Below are 14,062 nucleotides of genomic sequence, written 5' to 3'. Positions count from 1 at the left end.
ATATATAGAAAAACTAGCAAATTTATTGGTAAATGATAGATTATAGGGGTTTACTCCATTGTTGAAGTAAAAGTCTATGCCATAGGACAACTTTATTTTAACTGAGTACCAGATACCAGAGGGCCATGGTAAACTCTTTGACCTGGAAACAGGAAATGAGTTTAATTGCAAATACTGACAAATTAGCTAGACCTTAGGTAAGTCACCTGTTCCGTCATACATGGCCTCAGTTTTCCCACTGAAAAAGTAAGGTAGTTAAACAAGATGTTTTCCCAGCTTATTCCCAACTCTGATATTCTGGTATGTGGTCTCCTTTATCTTTGATATTCTATGGTTTTATGGGAAAAGAAGAAGAACAGAGAGAATCAAAGAAGGTGAAGGAGGAGAAGAAGGGAAAGGGAACTTATAGACAAGAAAATCCGGAAATGTTGTCCCCTGGGAAATGACACCTGAGTTGCATTTTGAAGGAAACTAGGGATTTTACACAAAATATAGTTGAGGAGACAGTAGAATCCAGATGTAGGGGGCCACTTCTGCCAAATCTTGGAGGCACAATATGAAATTTCCAGTTCCAGTTTCACTAGAAGAGTGAATCAATGAAAGGAAATGATGTGAAATAATTTTGGAAAAGTTATTTCTGACCATATGTTAAACTTGGTTAAGGACTTACCATTTTAGTCAGTGAAGGTCTGAGAAAATGGCTGAGTGTGATTGTCAACAATAACAACAGTAACAATAATAATCATGAAAACAAGATAATATAATTATCCCTAAACGAGTAAGAGCAATCCTTTAATAGACATTGCCATACCAAACACTTCTAATCTTCAAACGACATGGAATGAGAAACTCTAAAAGTGTCTTGAAGAAGTGACTAAAAACAATGTGTAAACAGGATGAGTTATATTTCATTCCCATCATCCCATCTGCTATTGAAGCTGTCCGAAAGGTTTTTTCAGTGAACCTTCCTAAGATGAAACTACATCCCAATATATTTATTCAGTGAGTCTACCTAGAATGAGATTGTACCCTAATACTTTTATTCAAACATTTTAAAAGAACAACACTTGGAGGGCAATTTATCCTCAGTCTCTTTCTGAATTCCACTGAATCTACAATGAAGAGCAGAATAATATTTGTAAACAGTAGTAACAGTTACAAGAACTGTAACTTATTAAATGCTTAAAGATTTGTAAAACACTTTATATCCTTGATTTCATCTATCACCCTATGAAGTTAGTGATATTATTATCTCCATTTTTACAGAAGAGGATATTACGGATGAGGAAACTTCAGTGACTATGCCCAAAGTCGAACAGTTAGTAAGTCCTTAAGGTGGAATTTGAACCTATGCCTTCCTGATTTGAATTCTTTATCTAATATGCTGCTCTGCATAAGGACAAAGACAATAATTAGGTAAAAAAATGATTGTTAAAAATGAAAACTCTTTTTACAACTTGATTATAGAATTTGTAGTTTTATCAAAAAATCCCTAATAAAAAATAAATAGCAAGATAATATCATTTATTTTTTAGAAACCCTTACTTTCTGTCTCAGAAAGAATACTAAGTATCCATTTCAATGCAAAAGAGCAATAATGGCTGGGCAATAGGGGTGAAGTGACTTGCTCAGGGTTACATAGCTAGGAAGTGTCTCATGTCAAATTCGAACCCAATACCTCCTATCTCCCAGCCTCGCTCTCCACCCACTGTGCCATCTTGCTTCTCTGAGAGATAATATCCTTAACTTTTATTATTTCCCCAATTAAATTTTTGGAAATTGAACAGGATGGATTATGGGTTCCCAGACAAGAAAAAATTTTAAAAATATATATTCCATATGCCCAAATGGGTTTAAAAGAATGTGAGCCAGCAATAGCACTCCTGGTTTGTATTCCAAAGAAATTTTAAAAAATGGGAAAAATTCTGTTTGTACAAAAATATTTATAGCTGTGCTTTTTGTGTTGACAAAAAGTTGGTAAATGAGGCTATACCCTTTGACTGGAGAATGGCTGAACAAATTGTGGTATATGATGGTGATAGAATACTATTGTAATATAAGCAATGATGAACTGATGGATTTCTATAAGAACTGGAAAGATCTATATGAACTGATACAGAGTGAAATAAGCAGAACCAAGAGAACATTTATACACAGTATGAGAAAGAATGTTATCCATATCCAGAAAAAAAAATTGTGGGAGTAGAAACCTAGAAGAAAACATGTGATTTATCACTTGTTTATATGGGTATATGACTTGGGCTTTTGGTTTTAAAAGATTAATCTATTGCAAAAATGAATAATAAGGAAATAGGATTTGAGTGATAATATATGCATAACCCAGTGAAATTACTTTCCAATTTGGGGAGGGGGAGGGAAGAGGGGAGGGAGATTACAAAATCATGTAACCAACCAAAATATACGTATATATGTATATTCCAACTTGGCATCATAGGAAGACATAAATCTAATTCCTGCTTCTGGGAAGGCTGAAGCTGGGAGATCACTTGAGATCAGTAGTTCTGAAAGTCACAGGGCTAAGCCAACTGGACATTCACAGTAAGTCTGGAACCAATATGGTAAGTTCCTGGAAGCTGGGGAGATGTATGGAAATGGGGGAATGGAGGCATCCTTCTGCTTACAGAGGGGAGAACTGACTAATCTTTGAGTATTGTAATTCTGACTCCAAGGTTGACTGCAGCTTGGCTAAAGATGAAGACTGTGTATCTCTCTGGAAGGCCAGAAGCTATGCAGGCAGACTGGGCATCCAGGAGGACATTCACTCAGTGACCAGAGCCAAGACATGAATTGGAGCTTGATGAAGGAAGAGATGCTGCTATCCTCATTTCAGAGATGTTGAGGAGAAAGTTTGTTCTGAAGGAAGAAGATATCAACATGAAAGGAAATCAATGATTCTTTCTGTGGAGTCCTATTTATTATATAACCTTTTCTCTATAAGCTGCCTCAGAGAAGATATTTCTGCCTTGCAGTTAGAAATATCTATCTGGGGGAAGGTACGTGGCTCAGTGGTTTCAGGGGTCAGACCTGGAGAGAGGAGGTCCTGGGTTCAAATCTGCCTTCCTCACTGTGTGACCCCAGGTAAGCCACTTTCGTCCCCCATTGCCTATCCCTTTTCATTTTTCTGCCTTGAAACTAATATACAATATAGATTCCAAGTCAGAAGGTAAGGTTTTTAAAACAAAGAAAGAAACAAACAAACAATAAATATCTTTCTACAAAGGAAAATACTAACAGGCTAAAAATGTTGACAAGAGAGACGAGCCAAACTACTTCCCCACACTAAGGTTAGTGTTCAAAGCATAATTTTGAGTTGAGAGTTGAGGGTTTACATAAATAATCCATCATGTTGCTTTGGTTATTTTATGTTGAAGAACAAGTCAGGAGTTTTTGTTTTCTTGCCCATGTAAAAGGAAAGAGTATATTTAAAAATGTAAAATGTAAAAATGTTTAAAAGAAATCTCAAGTGGCCACTGCACTTTCAGTATGGGTGAAACTGGGAGATCCCTTCTCCAACAATAACTGTATCACAAGCACATATGTCTACACACATGCATGTAAGTATACACTTATATGTACACACAAAACAGAATACATCATATGTATGCATACGTGTGTGTGCATATTTAATGTGTATGCCTTTAAAATAAAATCCAAAATGAAGGGAAAAAAATAGAAAGGGGGAAAGGGCAAGGACAGGGGGTGAAGAAAATGCACACAGTGTCAACATTGTTCAGCCTCTAATCATGTCAGTTTAGCTCCATTGTTTTTGCCAAAGCCCGCAGCCCAGCCCACAGCCCACATGTCATCTCGAATTGGATTTTCTCGTTCTAGGGAGTGTTTTATGAATCCTCCCCTCCTCCCCACATGCTGACATAGCATCTTTTCCATTCCCTAGGCCATTCTGCTGGGTGAGTACAGTGAGGTCAGAATTGCTGACCCCCAACATCCCAAAGAACAGAAAATGGGCCTCGGAACCATCTCTATGTGGGTGCAGCTGGAGATGACTGAAGCAGGGGCTTTGTGCAATTAGGAGAGAAGTCAGAGGTTTAGGCACCATGCTTCATACGTAACATCTAGTCAACAATTTTTATTAGGGAATTCACAGGAGACCCACATAATATGGGTGATGGCAAATAGGACACCCACTTAACAAACCATTTTTCTTAGCCCGTACCTGGCAGACTCTCTCAGAAGAAGAAATAATAACTTTTTCCTTTGGTGTCCAGAACTCAAATGGAATCCACAGAATTTCTTCTACTATCTTATGTATACAGCCTCATAGAATATGAAAGGCAACTTATATTCATTTAGCATCTTAAGGATTGCAAAAAATTTAATATATTTTATCTTGTTTGAGCCTCACAAGTATTATTGTTCAGTCAGTTATCTGCGTCTGACTCTTTGTGACTTGTCCATGAGGTTTTCTTGGGAAGGATTCTGGAGTGGAGGGCCATTTCTTCCTTCTCCAGTGAATGAACACAAACAGGGTTTAAGTGACTTGCCCTGGATCACACAGCAAACAAGTGCCTGAAGCCAGATTTGAACTCAGTTATTCTGGATTCCAGGTCCAAGGCTCTATCTACTGAGGACCCTCCCTACCTCAACTACAAGTATCAGAGATAAGAAAACTGAGACTTAGCCAGTAAATGTCACAAATGAGATTTGAATGTAGGTCTTTCTGACTCCAAGTCCAGTAGTCTACACCTGACGTTACACTAACGTTAATTTTGGCCAGTGTATCACATTTGCCTATTGAACTTTCACTTGACTAAGTGATTTTTGTTACAGGAACAAACCTCCTTAACTTACATTTGAGAAATTTATTTCTTGAAGGAGCATATAGAACTTCACATTCATCTCTACTTAGTTTCTGCCCATTTTTCTAGTCTCTTGGGATCTCTTCTGGACATTATCTTGTCACCCAGTGTTTTATCTGTTCCATCTACTTTTGCAGAGGCTGCAAATATGATAAGCTTTCAATTTCTTTATAGATTCTAGATATTGATAAAAATATTCAATTGCACAGGGCCAACCACTCATACCTGAGACACACCACTACAAATCTTGTTCCAGCACTACATGAAGTCATAATTAATCACTATTCATTTAATTATCTGATCATAGACTTGGAACTAAAAGGAACCTTAGAAAACTAACCAAACCTCTCATTTTCTAGATAAGAAAACTGAAGGCAAAGAAGTTAAATGGATTGTCTAAGGTCATGTGGCTCCAAGAAGTAGACTAAAGATTGAAAAAAAAGTCTTCTGACTTTTAATCCTGTGCTATTTCTATTGTACTGCACATTTAACCAGTTTCAAATAAATTTAACCACCCTATTGTCTAGATCACATACTGCTATCTTGTCTTCCAGGATAGCATGAAAGACTTTGTCAAATTCTTTGTTCAAATCTAGATAATTATGTCTACATTTCCTCAGGGGTCAAATCTAATGTTATTTAGTCATTTCAGTCATCTCTATCTCTTCATGACCTCATTTTGGGGTTTTCTTAGCAAAGACACTGTGGTACTTTGCCATTTCCTTTTCCATCTTTACAGATGAGGAAACTGAGGCAAACAGTTAAGTGACTTGCCCAGCGTCACAGAGCTAGTAAATGTCAGAGGTCATATTTGAACTCATGAAGATGAGTCTTCTGCCTTTTTTTTTTTGACGAAGCTTTGTTCATTCTTGGGGATCATTGCATCTCTTTCTAAATATTTACAAATAATTACTTTAATAAGAGACTCTAGAATTTTGCTAGGAATTGAAATTCATTGCCCTATTGTCCGGGTCCAGCCAGACACAACCGAGGGGTCCGGGGAAACGGCAACCTAAAAACCCATAGGGAAAGAAGAGGGGAGACCTCGCCTGCAAGACAGAGAATCGTTTAGATGGATACAAGGCTCGTTTATTGCAGATCTATGACAAGAATATATAGGCTGAGGGCAGAAGTGGGTCGGCAGATACTAAGGGGGAAAGGAACGTGGAAAGGGAGCATAGAAAATCTCTGGTGGCGTCTTACTGTCTCCAAGCATGGCTGGGCCTATGATCAATATCTTATCTTAGAAGAGTGAATGATATCTATTCTTAGAAGAGTGACTATCTTATCTTAAAGTCTTGGTCCCTAACACCCTATAATTTTTTTTAATTCTTACCTTTTATCTTAGAATAGAAAGCAGTAAGGGCTAGCAATTGAGGTTAAGTTACTTGCCCTGGGTCACACAGCCAGAAAATATTTAAGGTCATATTTGAACATAGGCCCTCCTGATTCCACATCTGACTTTCTTATCCACTGAGCCATTTCACTGTAAACAAAGTCTTTTAAATTTTTTAAAAATGTTTTCATTTTTAAACCCTTACTTTCTGTCTTAGGTAACAACTCTAAAACAAAAGGATAAGGGCTAGGTGAATGACTTGTCTAAGGCCAGATTTGAACCCAGTTCAGACTTTTGACCTAGTGCTCTATTCAATGTATCACCTAGCTTCCAGACTGCTCTGTCTTCCTGTCTTTGTCTCTTTTTCTCCTTCTGTCTCTGTCCTGTCTTTGTCTGTTCCTGTCTGTCTCTCTCCCCCTCTCTGTCTTCATGTCTCTAGATATTTTTCTATTTTTTTGTCTCTTAAAAAATGGGACCCTATTTGGCGTTCTCCAGACCGAGGTCCCTTAATACACAATCATTTTTCAAAGGTCCCTGGCAGTGACTTAGAAAGCACACTTACAATTCTTTCAGTACCCTGGGATGGAGGTCATCCATCCAAGAGAACCCGAACTCATGGTAGGCAATAGGTGCCCTTATGCTCTTTTTTTTTTTAAACTTAGATTTCAACTCCCTTTTAACTATGTTTATTCAGCCTTTATTCAGGCAAAGATTAAGGTTTGGCAAGACATAAATGATTTTAAAGAAGGGACAAGGGGTCAAGGATAATTGACAGGGTTCAATTAAAGTGGTTGATTATGGAGTCAATGGTGTAAAGGGTATGAAGGGAGACCAGAGCAGTGGTTATGGGCTAGGAAAAAAAGGGACAGGTATAGAGGCTGGACATCACAGCAAGAACAATGACTAGATATAAGGAAGAGTAAGATGCAGAGACAGCACCATGGGATGTTATGGTCAGAGGTAGGCATCTCAGAGTTTTCAATGATGGCGGTAAAGCTGATGATGGGTAATGGTCATATCAAGGATGTGGCAAAAGTGGAATGAAGATGGAGGCCATTGGACTTTAGAAAGCCAATGAATCAAGAGACCAGGGTGGTTCTGATTTCTTTGCATGCTTGTCAAAGTCTCCAAGGGCAGAGATTGAGCTGTAAAGGAAGACTGTAAATCAACTCCTGAATTTCTTGAGAATGACCTAACGGATTAGTATATGGCTAGGACAAGCCCTTGGCTGAGGGACATAGTTGAATAGAGTGAACACCAAAAGGAAAGGTATTGCTGAGACACAGAAGCAAAGGGACAGTCTGGAAGGAGGGATGGGGAGGGAAGAGTGTGCTTACTTCTTCTCTTGGGCCATGGTTATGACAGTCAAAAAGTACATCCAGTATCTGAGTGAGGAAACCAGTGACTAGGGATAAAGTGTCTTCTGGGGAAAGCCAGGTGTCTGATATGCCAAGAAGATGAGAAGTGTATTAAATGGGGCGATCCAGGATAAAGGGCAGCTTTATAACAATAGAGGGCAGATTCCAGGGGATTTAATGCAAGGAGAGGGCAAAGAGCAATGTAGACTGTGGAGGGGCAGGGCTTTTGTGGATAGAGAAAAAGGGAAAAGATAGCTAGGGCAGAGTATTTTCATTCATCAGACTTTGACTCTGAAGCGTCATGTGATTGAGGGAGGTTTACTGTTGACCATTTTCTTGGATTTTTGACTCCTGTGAACTGCGTGGCTCTTCTAGCCTTATTTTTCCTTCATCCTATGACTGGTTGAGAAAGGGCTTCCAATTTCACCAATGTTGAGGACTTCTGATAATGAGCTTCTTTTGTCAATCCAATGTCCATTGTAACTTCTTTGAAATGTAGGGAGCACTAAGGGGGTGATCATACTTGCTCAGGGTCACAACACCAGTAAATGTCAGAGGTGCAACTTGAACCAGCTCATCCTGTTTGCCATGTGACTGACTCTCTGAATCATTATACACATTGTCTTTTAATATCTTAATGTTTGAGTAGCCAATTATCTCCTTTCTTCTATCATTTTGTTTTAAAACATTCCTAAGATACATAATTATTTTCATGTTGTTTTCTCCATTAGACTTATTCTCCATTTTATTAGACTTATTATTATATTATATATTATATATATTAGACTTATTATTCTCTATTTTGCTCCTTTCAAAAAAGAAAATAAAAAAGAAAAATAGGTTTCTCTTTTTTATTCGTAGCACTTAGCACAGTGCCTGGAAGATAATAGGTTTTGTAATGTAGAACATGGCAGGATGGAATTCCTGCAAAATATAGGGTCAAACCTCACCCAAAGTTCTCCAGGTGAGGCTTGACCCTGTATTTTGCAGGAATTCCATCCTGCCATGTTCTACATTACAGTATTCAACAAATGCTAATTGATGGACTAACTGACAAGATACTAACAGTCCTATATTTCAAGCTGTTGTTCAGAATGTCAAATTCCAGAAGGGAAAAAGAAAAAGTAATTTGGGGCAGTGAAAATCTGGCTAAGAAGAAGTCTTAGAACAGAAAGTTAGTCAAATGTTAGACAGTAGGGAAGGTAGGTAGAGTTGATTTCAGCTTTCAAAATTGGTGCCCAGATAAAATGATTATCTTTCCTCTGAATTGGAATAAATTATTCCCAGGATTCAGCTGAGCTGAATATTGTACAATTATGTCATGGAATTTTAGAATTTGGAAAGATCTTAGAAATCATTTAGTTTCCTTTAATCTACAGACACTTAAAAGAGAAAAAAATTGAGTTCTGTAGAGTTTAAGTGACTTGTCCAAGGTCACATAATGACTTAGTAATTCGTAGAACTAGAAACAACAGTTTTGAATTCCTGGGTCAATGGTCCTCCCACTCTATCACATTATTCTAACTGTCTTTTTCAGTAATTCCCTATTACCCACCATTATTAACTCTTCCTTCTTATTTGCAATATGGTTCAAGAGTGTTTTTCTCATTTTTACTCATATTTCTTCCCTTCATGTGTCCTATATTCCAGCTCAACTGGATTACTTTCCAGCGGAGGAAATGGGATTAGAGATCCTGGTTTGGAATCTGACCTCTTTCAGATTTTACCTTTGTAATACAGAAAAAGTCATTGAACCTCTTTGGGCTTCCCCCCCCCCCCAAAAAAAAAATAAAGAATCTCATCTCAAATTTCCTCCAGTGCTTTTCTTTAATCTCTTTGTTATACTTTCTTTACTTTCATATCTGTCATAGCTATTTGCATCCCTTCCCTTCCTATCCCCTCCCACAAATTAGATCAGAAGCTTTTTGAGAGCAGGGCCTGTCTTTCTCATTTGTAGATGTCTGCCCAGTGCTAGGCAAAGAGCCTTGGATACCATGGAAGCTAGTAGGCGGTATTTGAATTAAATCCAAGTGATGTGTTGCAAAGGGCAAGTATTCCTTGTCTTTGGATGTGTTCCATCTACTTAATTCTAATCTAAGGAAACAAGGAATTATATCCATTTGTTCTCTAGTTTTATCCTAGAGTGCTTTAAGCAAAGGTTGTCAATCATCTCCTTTAATTGTTTGTGGAAGGGTTGGCCCCAGGCAATGAGGAAATGCTTTATCAAGGTTTAACAAAGGTTATCTGGAAAAGTTCATTGATGAGGAAAATGACATTTTATCAACTAGGAACCAAGTTAATATTTGCCCATTGGTTTTAGCCTTTGGAGGACAAGGAATCAGGTGGAGGAGAGCTTAATAATTATAACTCACATTTATGGAGCTGCTGGAAGATTTTGCCAAGTTTTTCATGACAACAACTCTGTGGGTGAGGTTTCACAAAGTATTATTTCCATTTTTCACTTGAGCCTCAGTTTCCAGGTCACCTTTTGGAAACATCTGTTGTTGTTGTTGTTTTATTCTCTAGTTTTGTTATCCTCTCCCTCCTCAAATTATCTTGTGCAATGCGTGTTCTTCCATTTTTATCCTCAACAGAATATATAAACAGTTTGAGGGTGAAGCCTGTTTCATTTAAATCTTTATCTTCCTTAGACCCAGCATAAAGTCTGGCTCAGGGGAGCTGCTTTATATATATCAGTTTCATTAGGAAACTCTGAAGCAATTGTCTCGAGGTCACATCTCTGGTTGGTGGTCAGAATTGGGATTCAAACCCAGAGCTCACTTGATTCTTAGCCATCCTTCTCTCCACTATACCCATGTTGTCTATAAAGAGTTTGAACAAGTCAGAAAGAAGTCGTAGCCTTCGGTATCTGGCATTTTCAAAGTGGGTGAGAACCTTGAGCAAGGAGGAATTCTTTGATTTAGAAAAGATTTTTATAGTATGGTTTTCTTCTTAAAAGAGAAAAAGGCATTGGGTTTTTATTTTAATGTTAAAATGTTCATTGACAAGTGTAGATAAATAACAGACCTGGACTTGGACCTGAAATACAAACTGGCCCTTTTTTCACTTCCAAAGGCTTTCTATTTTGTCTTCTTAGGATGTGGTTGTTAGTGTCTCTGCACAGAGCAATAGTTTTTAGGATGACCAAAGAGCACAAGATGTGTGTGTGTGTGTGTGTGTGTGTGTGTGTGTATGAGAGAGAGACCGAGTTAGAGAAAAAGAGAAAGAGGAGAGATAGAGACAGACAAAGACAGGGAAGGAAAGAGATAGAAAGACAGAGAAAGTGAGAGAGAGAGAGATGACAGAAGAGTGATGAGAGAGAGAGAAGGAAAGAGAGAGATGACAGAAGAGTGATATATTTTCTCATCAAAGAGATCAGAGAAGACTGTCTTTGTGCCATGTGGTGAGACTATAGTCTCTCCTTAGAATTCAAGGTCTTTTTGAGTAAAGATTATTTCATTCATTGTATTTGTATCCCCAGAATTTAGCACAGTACTTGGTACATAGTAGGTGCTAATTAAATGATTGATTGATAACCAAATCCTGGCAATAATGGCCAGAGTCTTATCACCAGGATGCCCTTAAAGAGAGCCTTTCTTCCATCCCAGTCCCATAGGGTCATTGGCCAGAGTTTCTAGAGATTTTATTTCTTTCCTCCTAAGACTATCCCCTGCCTCCCCCATATTGTACTCTCCTCTATGAAACTACTCCCTTCCTAATCTCTCTTCCCCCACACAAACAACTCCTTTTACCCCTAAGAAAGAATTTTTAATGTTTTTGTCTATCCAACCTAGATTCCTTTAGAAAGAATAAAAAATCAAAAGTTTATTCTCAAGATATTTGTCATGCGAGCTGGCAAAACCCTTAGTTTCAAATAACACTGGGGTGAACAAGTGAACTTTTCTTTCTTCCTGGAGTCAAACCAAATATCTGTGCTGAGGAAGGTTTGCCTATCAGTGGGCAAAATGCTGAGGCTTCCCTGCCACCTCAAGCAGAAAGCGGCTGGTCAGGGATGGAGAAAACTCTCATTTAAACACAAATAGCTGAAATAATTGCTGAGCAAATCCAGAAAATGATTGGCTAAGTAAATTGCTTTTTTGTATAAAGTTTTTTTGTTTTTTTTTTTTTTCTTTTTGAGGCAGCCCCAGGGGGACTGTAAGTCCCTTCCAAGATGATGGCATTGACAGAACACATCCACTATTGCAGCCAGACATACAAAAACACGCTATCTCCTATTGCTTCAGGTCAGTGCCATCTTTCATTTCTGGGGATGGTGGTGTTTTCTGTGATTCGGTCTAAATGGTGGAGGTTAGCAGCAGCCAGTGTGACAAGTTAGGGGCTACACCCTTCTAACTGGAAGAATGGAATACAGAAATCTACTTTGTGTTTTTGCTTTCCAAAGATGTATATAACAAAAGTTATTCCAAAAATTTAAATGTATTGTGGAGAAAATGGGTTTGTTCTTTGGAGAAACAAAAGAATAGAGGTTTGGGTGGAGTATTCTATGGCTTCCGAGGCTCAAGAAGTATTCCCAAAGTGGGCACCCCAGCATTTAGATATCAGCCTGCTTAGACTATGAATGAAGAGCCTGACAAAGAATGGAAAGGGTCTGGAGAGGTCATTCTGCTGTCGACTCTGCCTTCAGGCAAGTCAGCTTTGCAGCCATCCCTGGGAGAGACCAGGCTATTACATGTTAGAAGACATAGAGAGAAAGAAATTCCAGATCATCCCTTGGCTGTCCATTCCAAAAATAGCCTCCAGGCGGGGGCTCTGCAAAGCACACAGCTCCCAGTGTGTGGACCCAGAACTAGGATCTTAAGATTTTAGAGCCAGGAGAGACCTAAGAAATCATCTAGTCTAATCCCATCATTTGAAATAAATTTAATATATGGATATAGTTGAGTTCTATTAAGCCTTATTATTTTTACATTACAAAGACAAACACATTCTTCCGACTCTGTCCCATGCAGTGAATCTTACCGTGTCCCAGTTAAATAAAGCCAATCATTACAATGACAGACGGGCATGTATGCAGCATTCTGTATCCATAGTTTCCCATGCTTCCTAAGAAAGAAAAGGAGGGAGTTTCATATACTCATCTCTTCTCTGGGGCCATGATTGGTCATTTTTTATTTCTAGTCGCTTATCTTTTGTCTTCATATCTCCCATCACTTAGCCTGGTACCTGGTAAATAGTAGGTATTTAAAAAAAAATGATTTGATGATTAATTGGTTGTTTAATTTACATTATTATAGTTATATATATTTCATCATTGAAATGTAATATTTTTGAGAACAGGCACTGTCTTTTGCCTTTCTTTGTATCTCCAGGGTTTAGGACAACATTTGGTGCTTAATAAGTAAATATATAAAATAAGTAAATAATAAGTAAAAATAAAATAAAAAATAAAAAAATAACTAAATAGTTGACTAGTATTTCTTACATATCTTACCAATTTTCTCTCCATCTCTCAGTCACCATTTCTAATGGCATTCATTTACATTCATATACCACTATCTGTTCATCAGTTCCCAAAATAATGAGCTCTCTCTTTATTTCCAATTTTTTGCTAGCACAAATAGTGTTTATACAAATATTTTTTGGGATATATGATTACTTTCTTTCTATTTTTGACATTTTGGAAAAATATATCTATCAGAATACTCCCATCATTTTGCAAGGATGGAAACTGAGGTCCAGACTGACATTTCTTCAAGGCTATATATATTCTATAACCCTTCCACTTTCCTGGGAAATTTGTGTCTATTCTAGGTTTAGACAGTGGGAGGAAGTATCATGATTCACCTGGTTCAAAGTTTCCTCTGAGATGGTCTTTCATGAGCTGCTGGGCAATAATTATAGGTAATATTGATACAAGTAAGTATAGGTTGTATCAATATATATTTTATAATTTATATCACATATTTATTTCATATACCACTCATCTGAGGCCTCTGACAAATTATTTCAATTATATAAGTGAGGAAAGTGAGCCTTAGAGAAATTGTTTGACTAATCCATAGTCTTAAAGCTAGTAAATATCATGAGTTGGATTTGATCTCAGGTCTTCCCAACTCCAAGCTGAGTAATTCATGTTCCATGCCATGATTTAAGGACTGATTAGATATTAGTTCTAAAATTCTCTCCTTATTTTCCACAGACATTTAGAGTTAATGTTGAAAATGAAGCAGTGGCAGAAGCTAAAAACGATTTAGGAAAGACCACCCTGAAAGTTCCCCAAGGGTGAAGGCTGTAGAAAAGTAGAAACTGGCATGTCAAGGAAAAGATTAGCTACTTTGGATGGCAAGGCCTGATGCTCCTAGCCATCCTAAAATGCTGCTTTTCAGTAGTAAAAGTGCTGTTAGGTTGTCCTCTTTGAAAGAGACCTCAGAATTTCAGAGGTGACAGAAAAATTACATTTCAATTCCATCATTTTACAGATGAGGAAACTGAGTCTTGGAGAACAATCTTACTCAGTGCTTTCCTTCCTTCCTTCCTTCCTTCCTTCCTTCCTTCCTTCCTTCCTTCCT

Source organism: Gracilinanus agilis, chromosome 2 (genome assembly GCF_016433145.1).
Source record: "Gracilinanus agilis isolate LMUSP501 chromosome 2, AgileGrace, whole genome shotgun sequence".
Lineage (NCBI taxonomy): Eukaryota > Metazoa > Chordata > Mammalia > Didelphimorphia > Didelphidae > Gracilinanus > Gracilinanus agilis.
The sequence above is the reverse complement of the archived record's forward strand: the minus strand, read 5'-3'. Positions refer to the sequence as shown.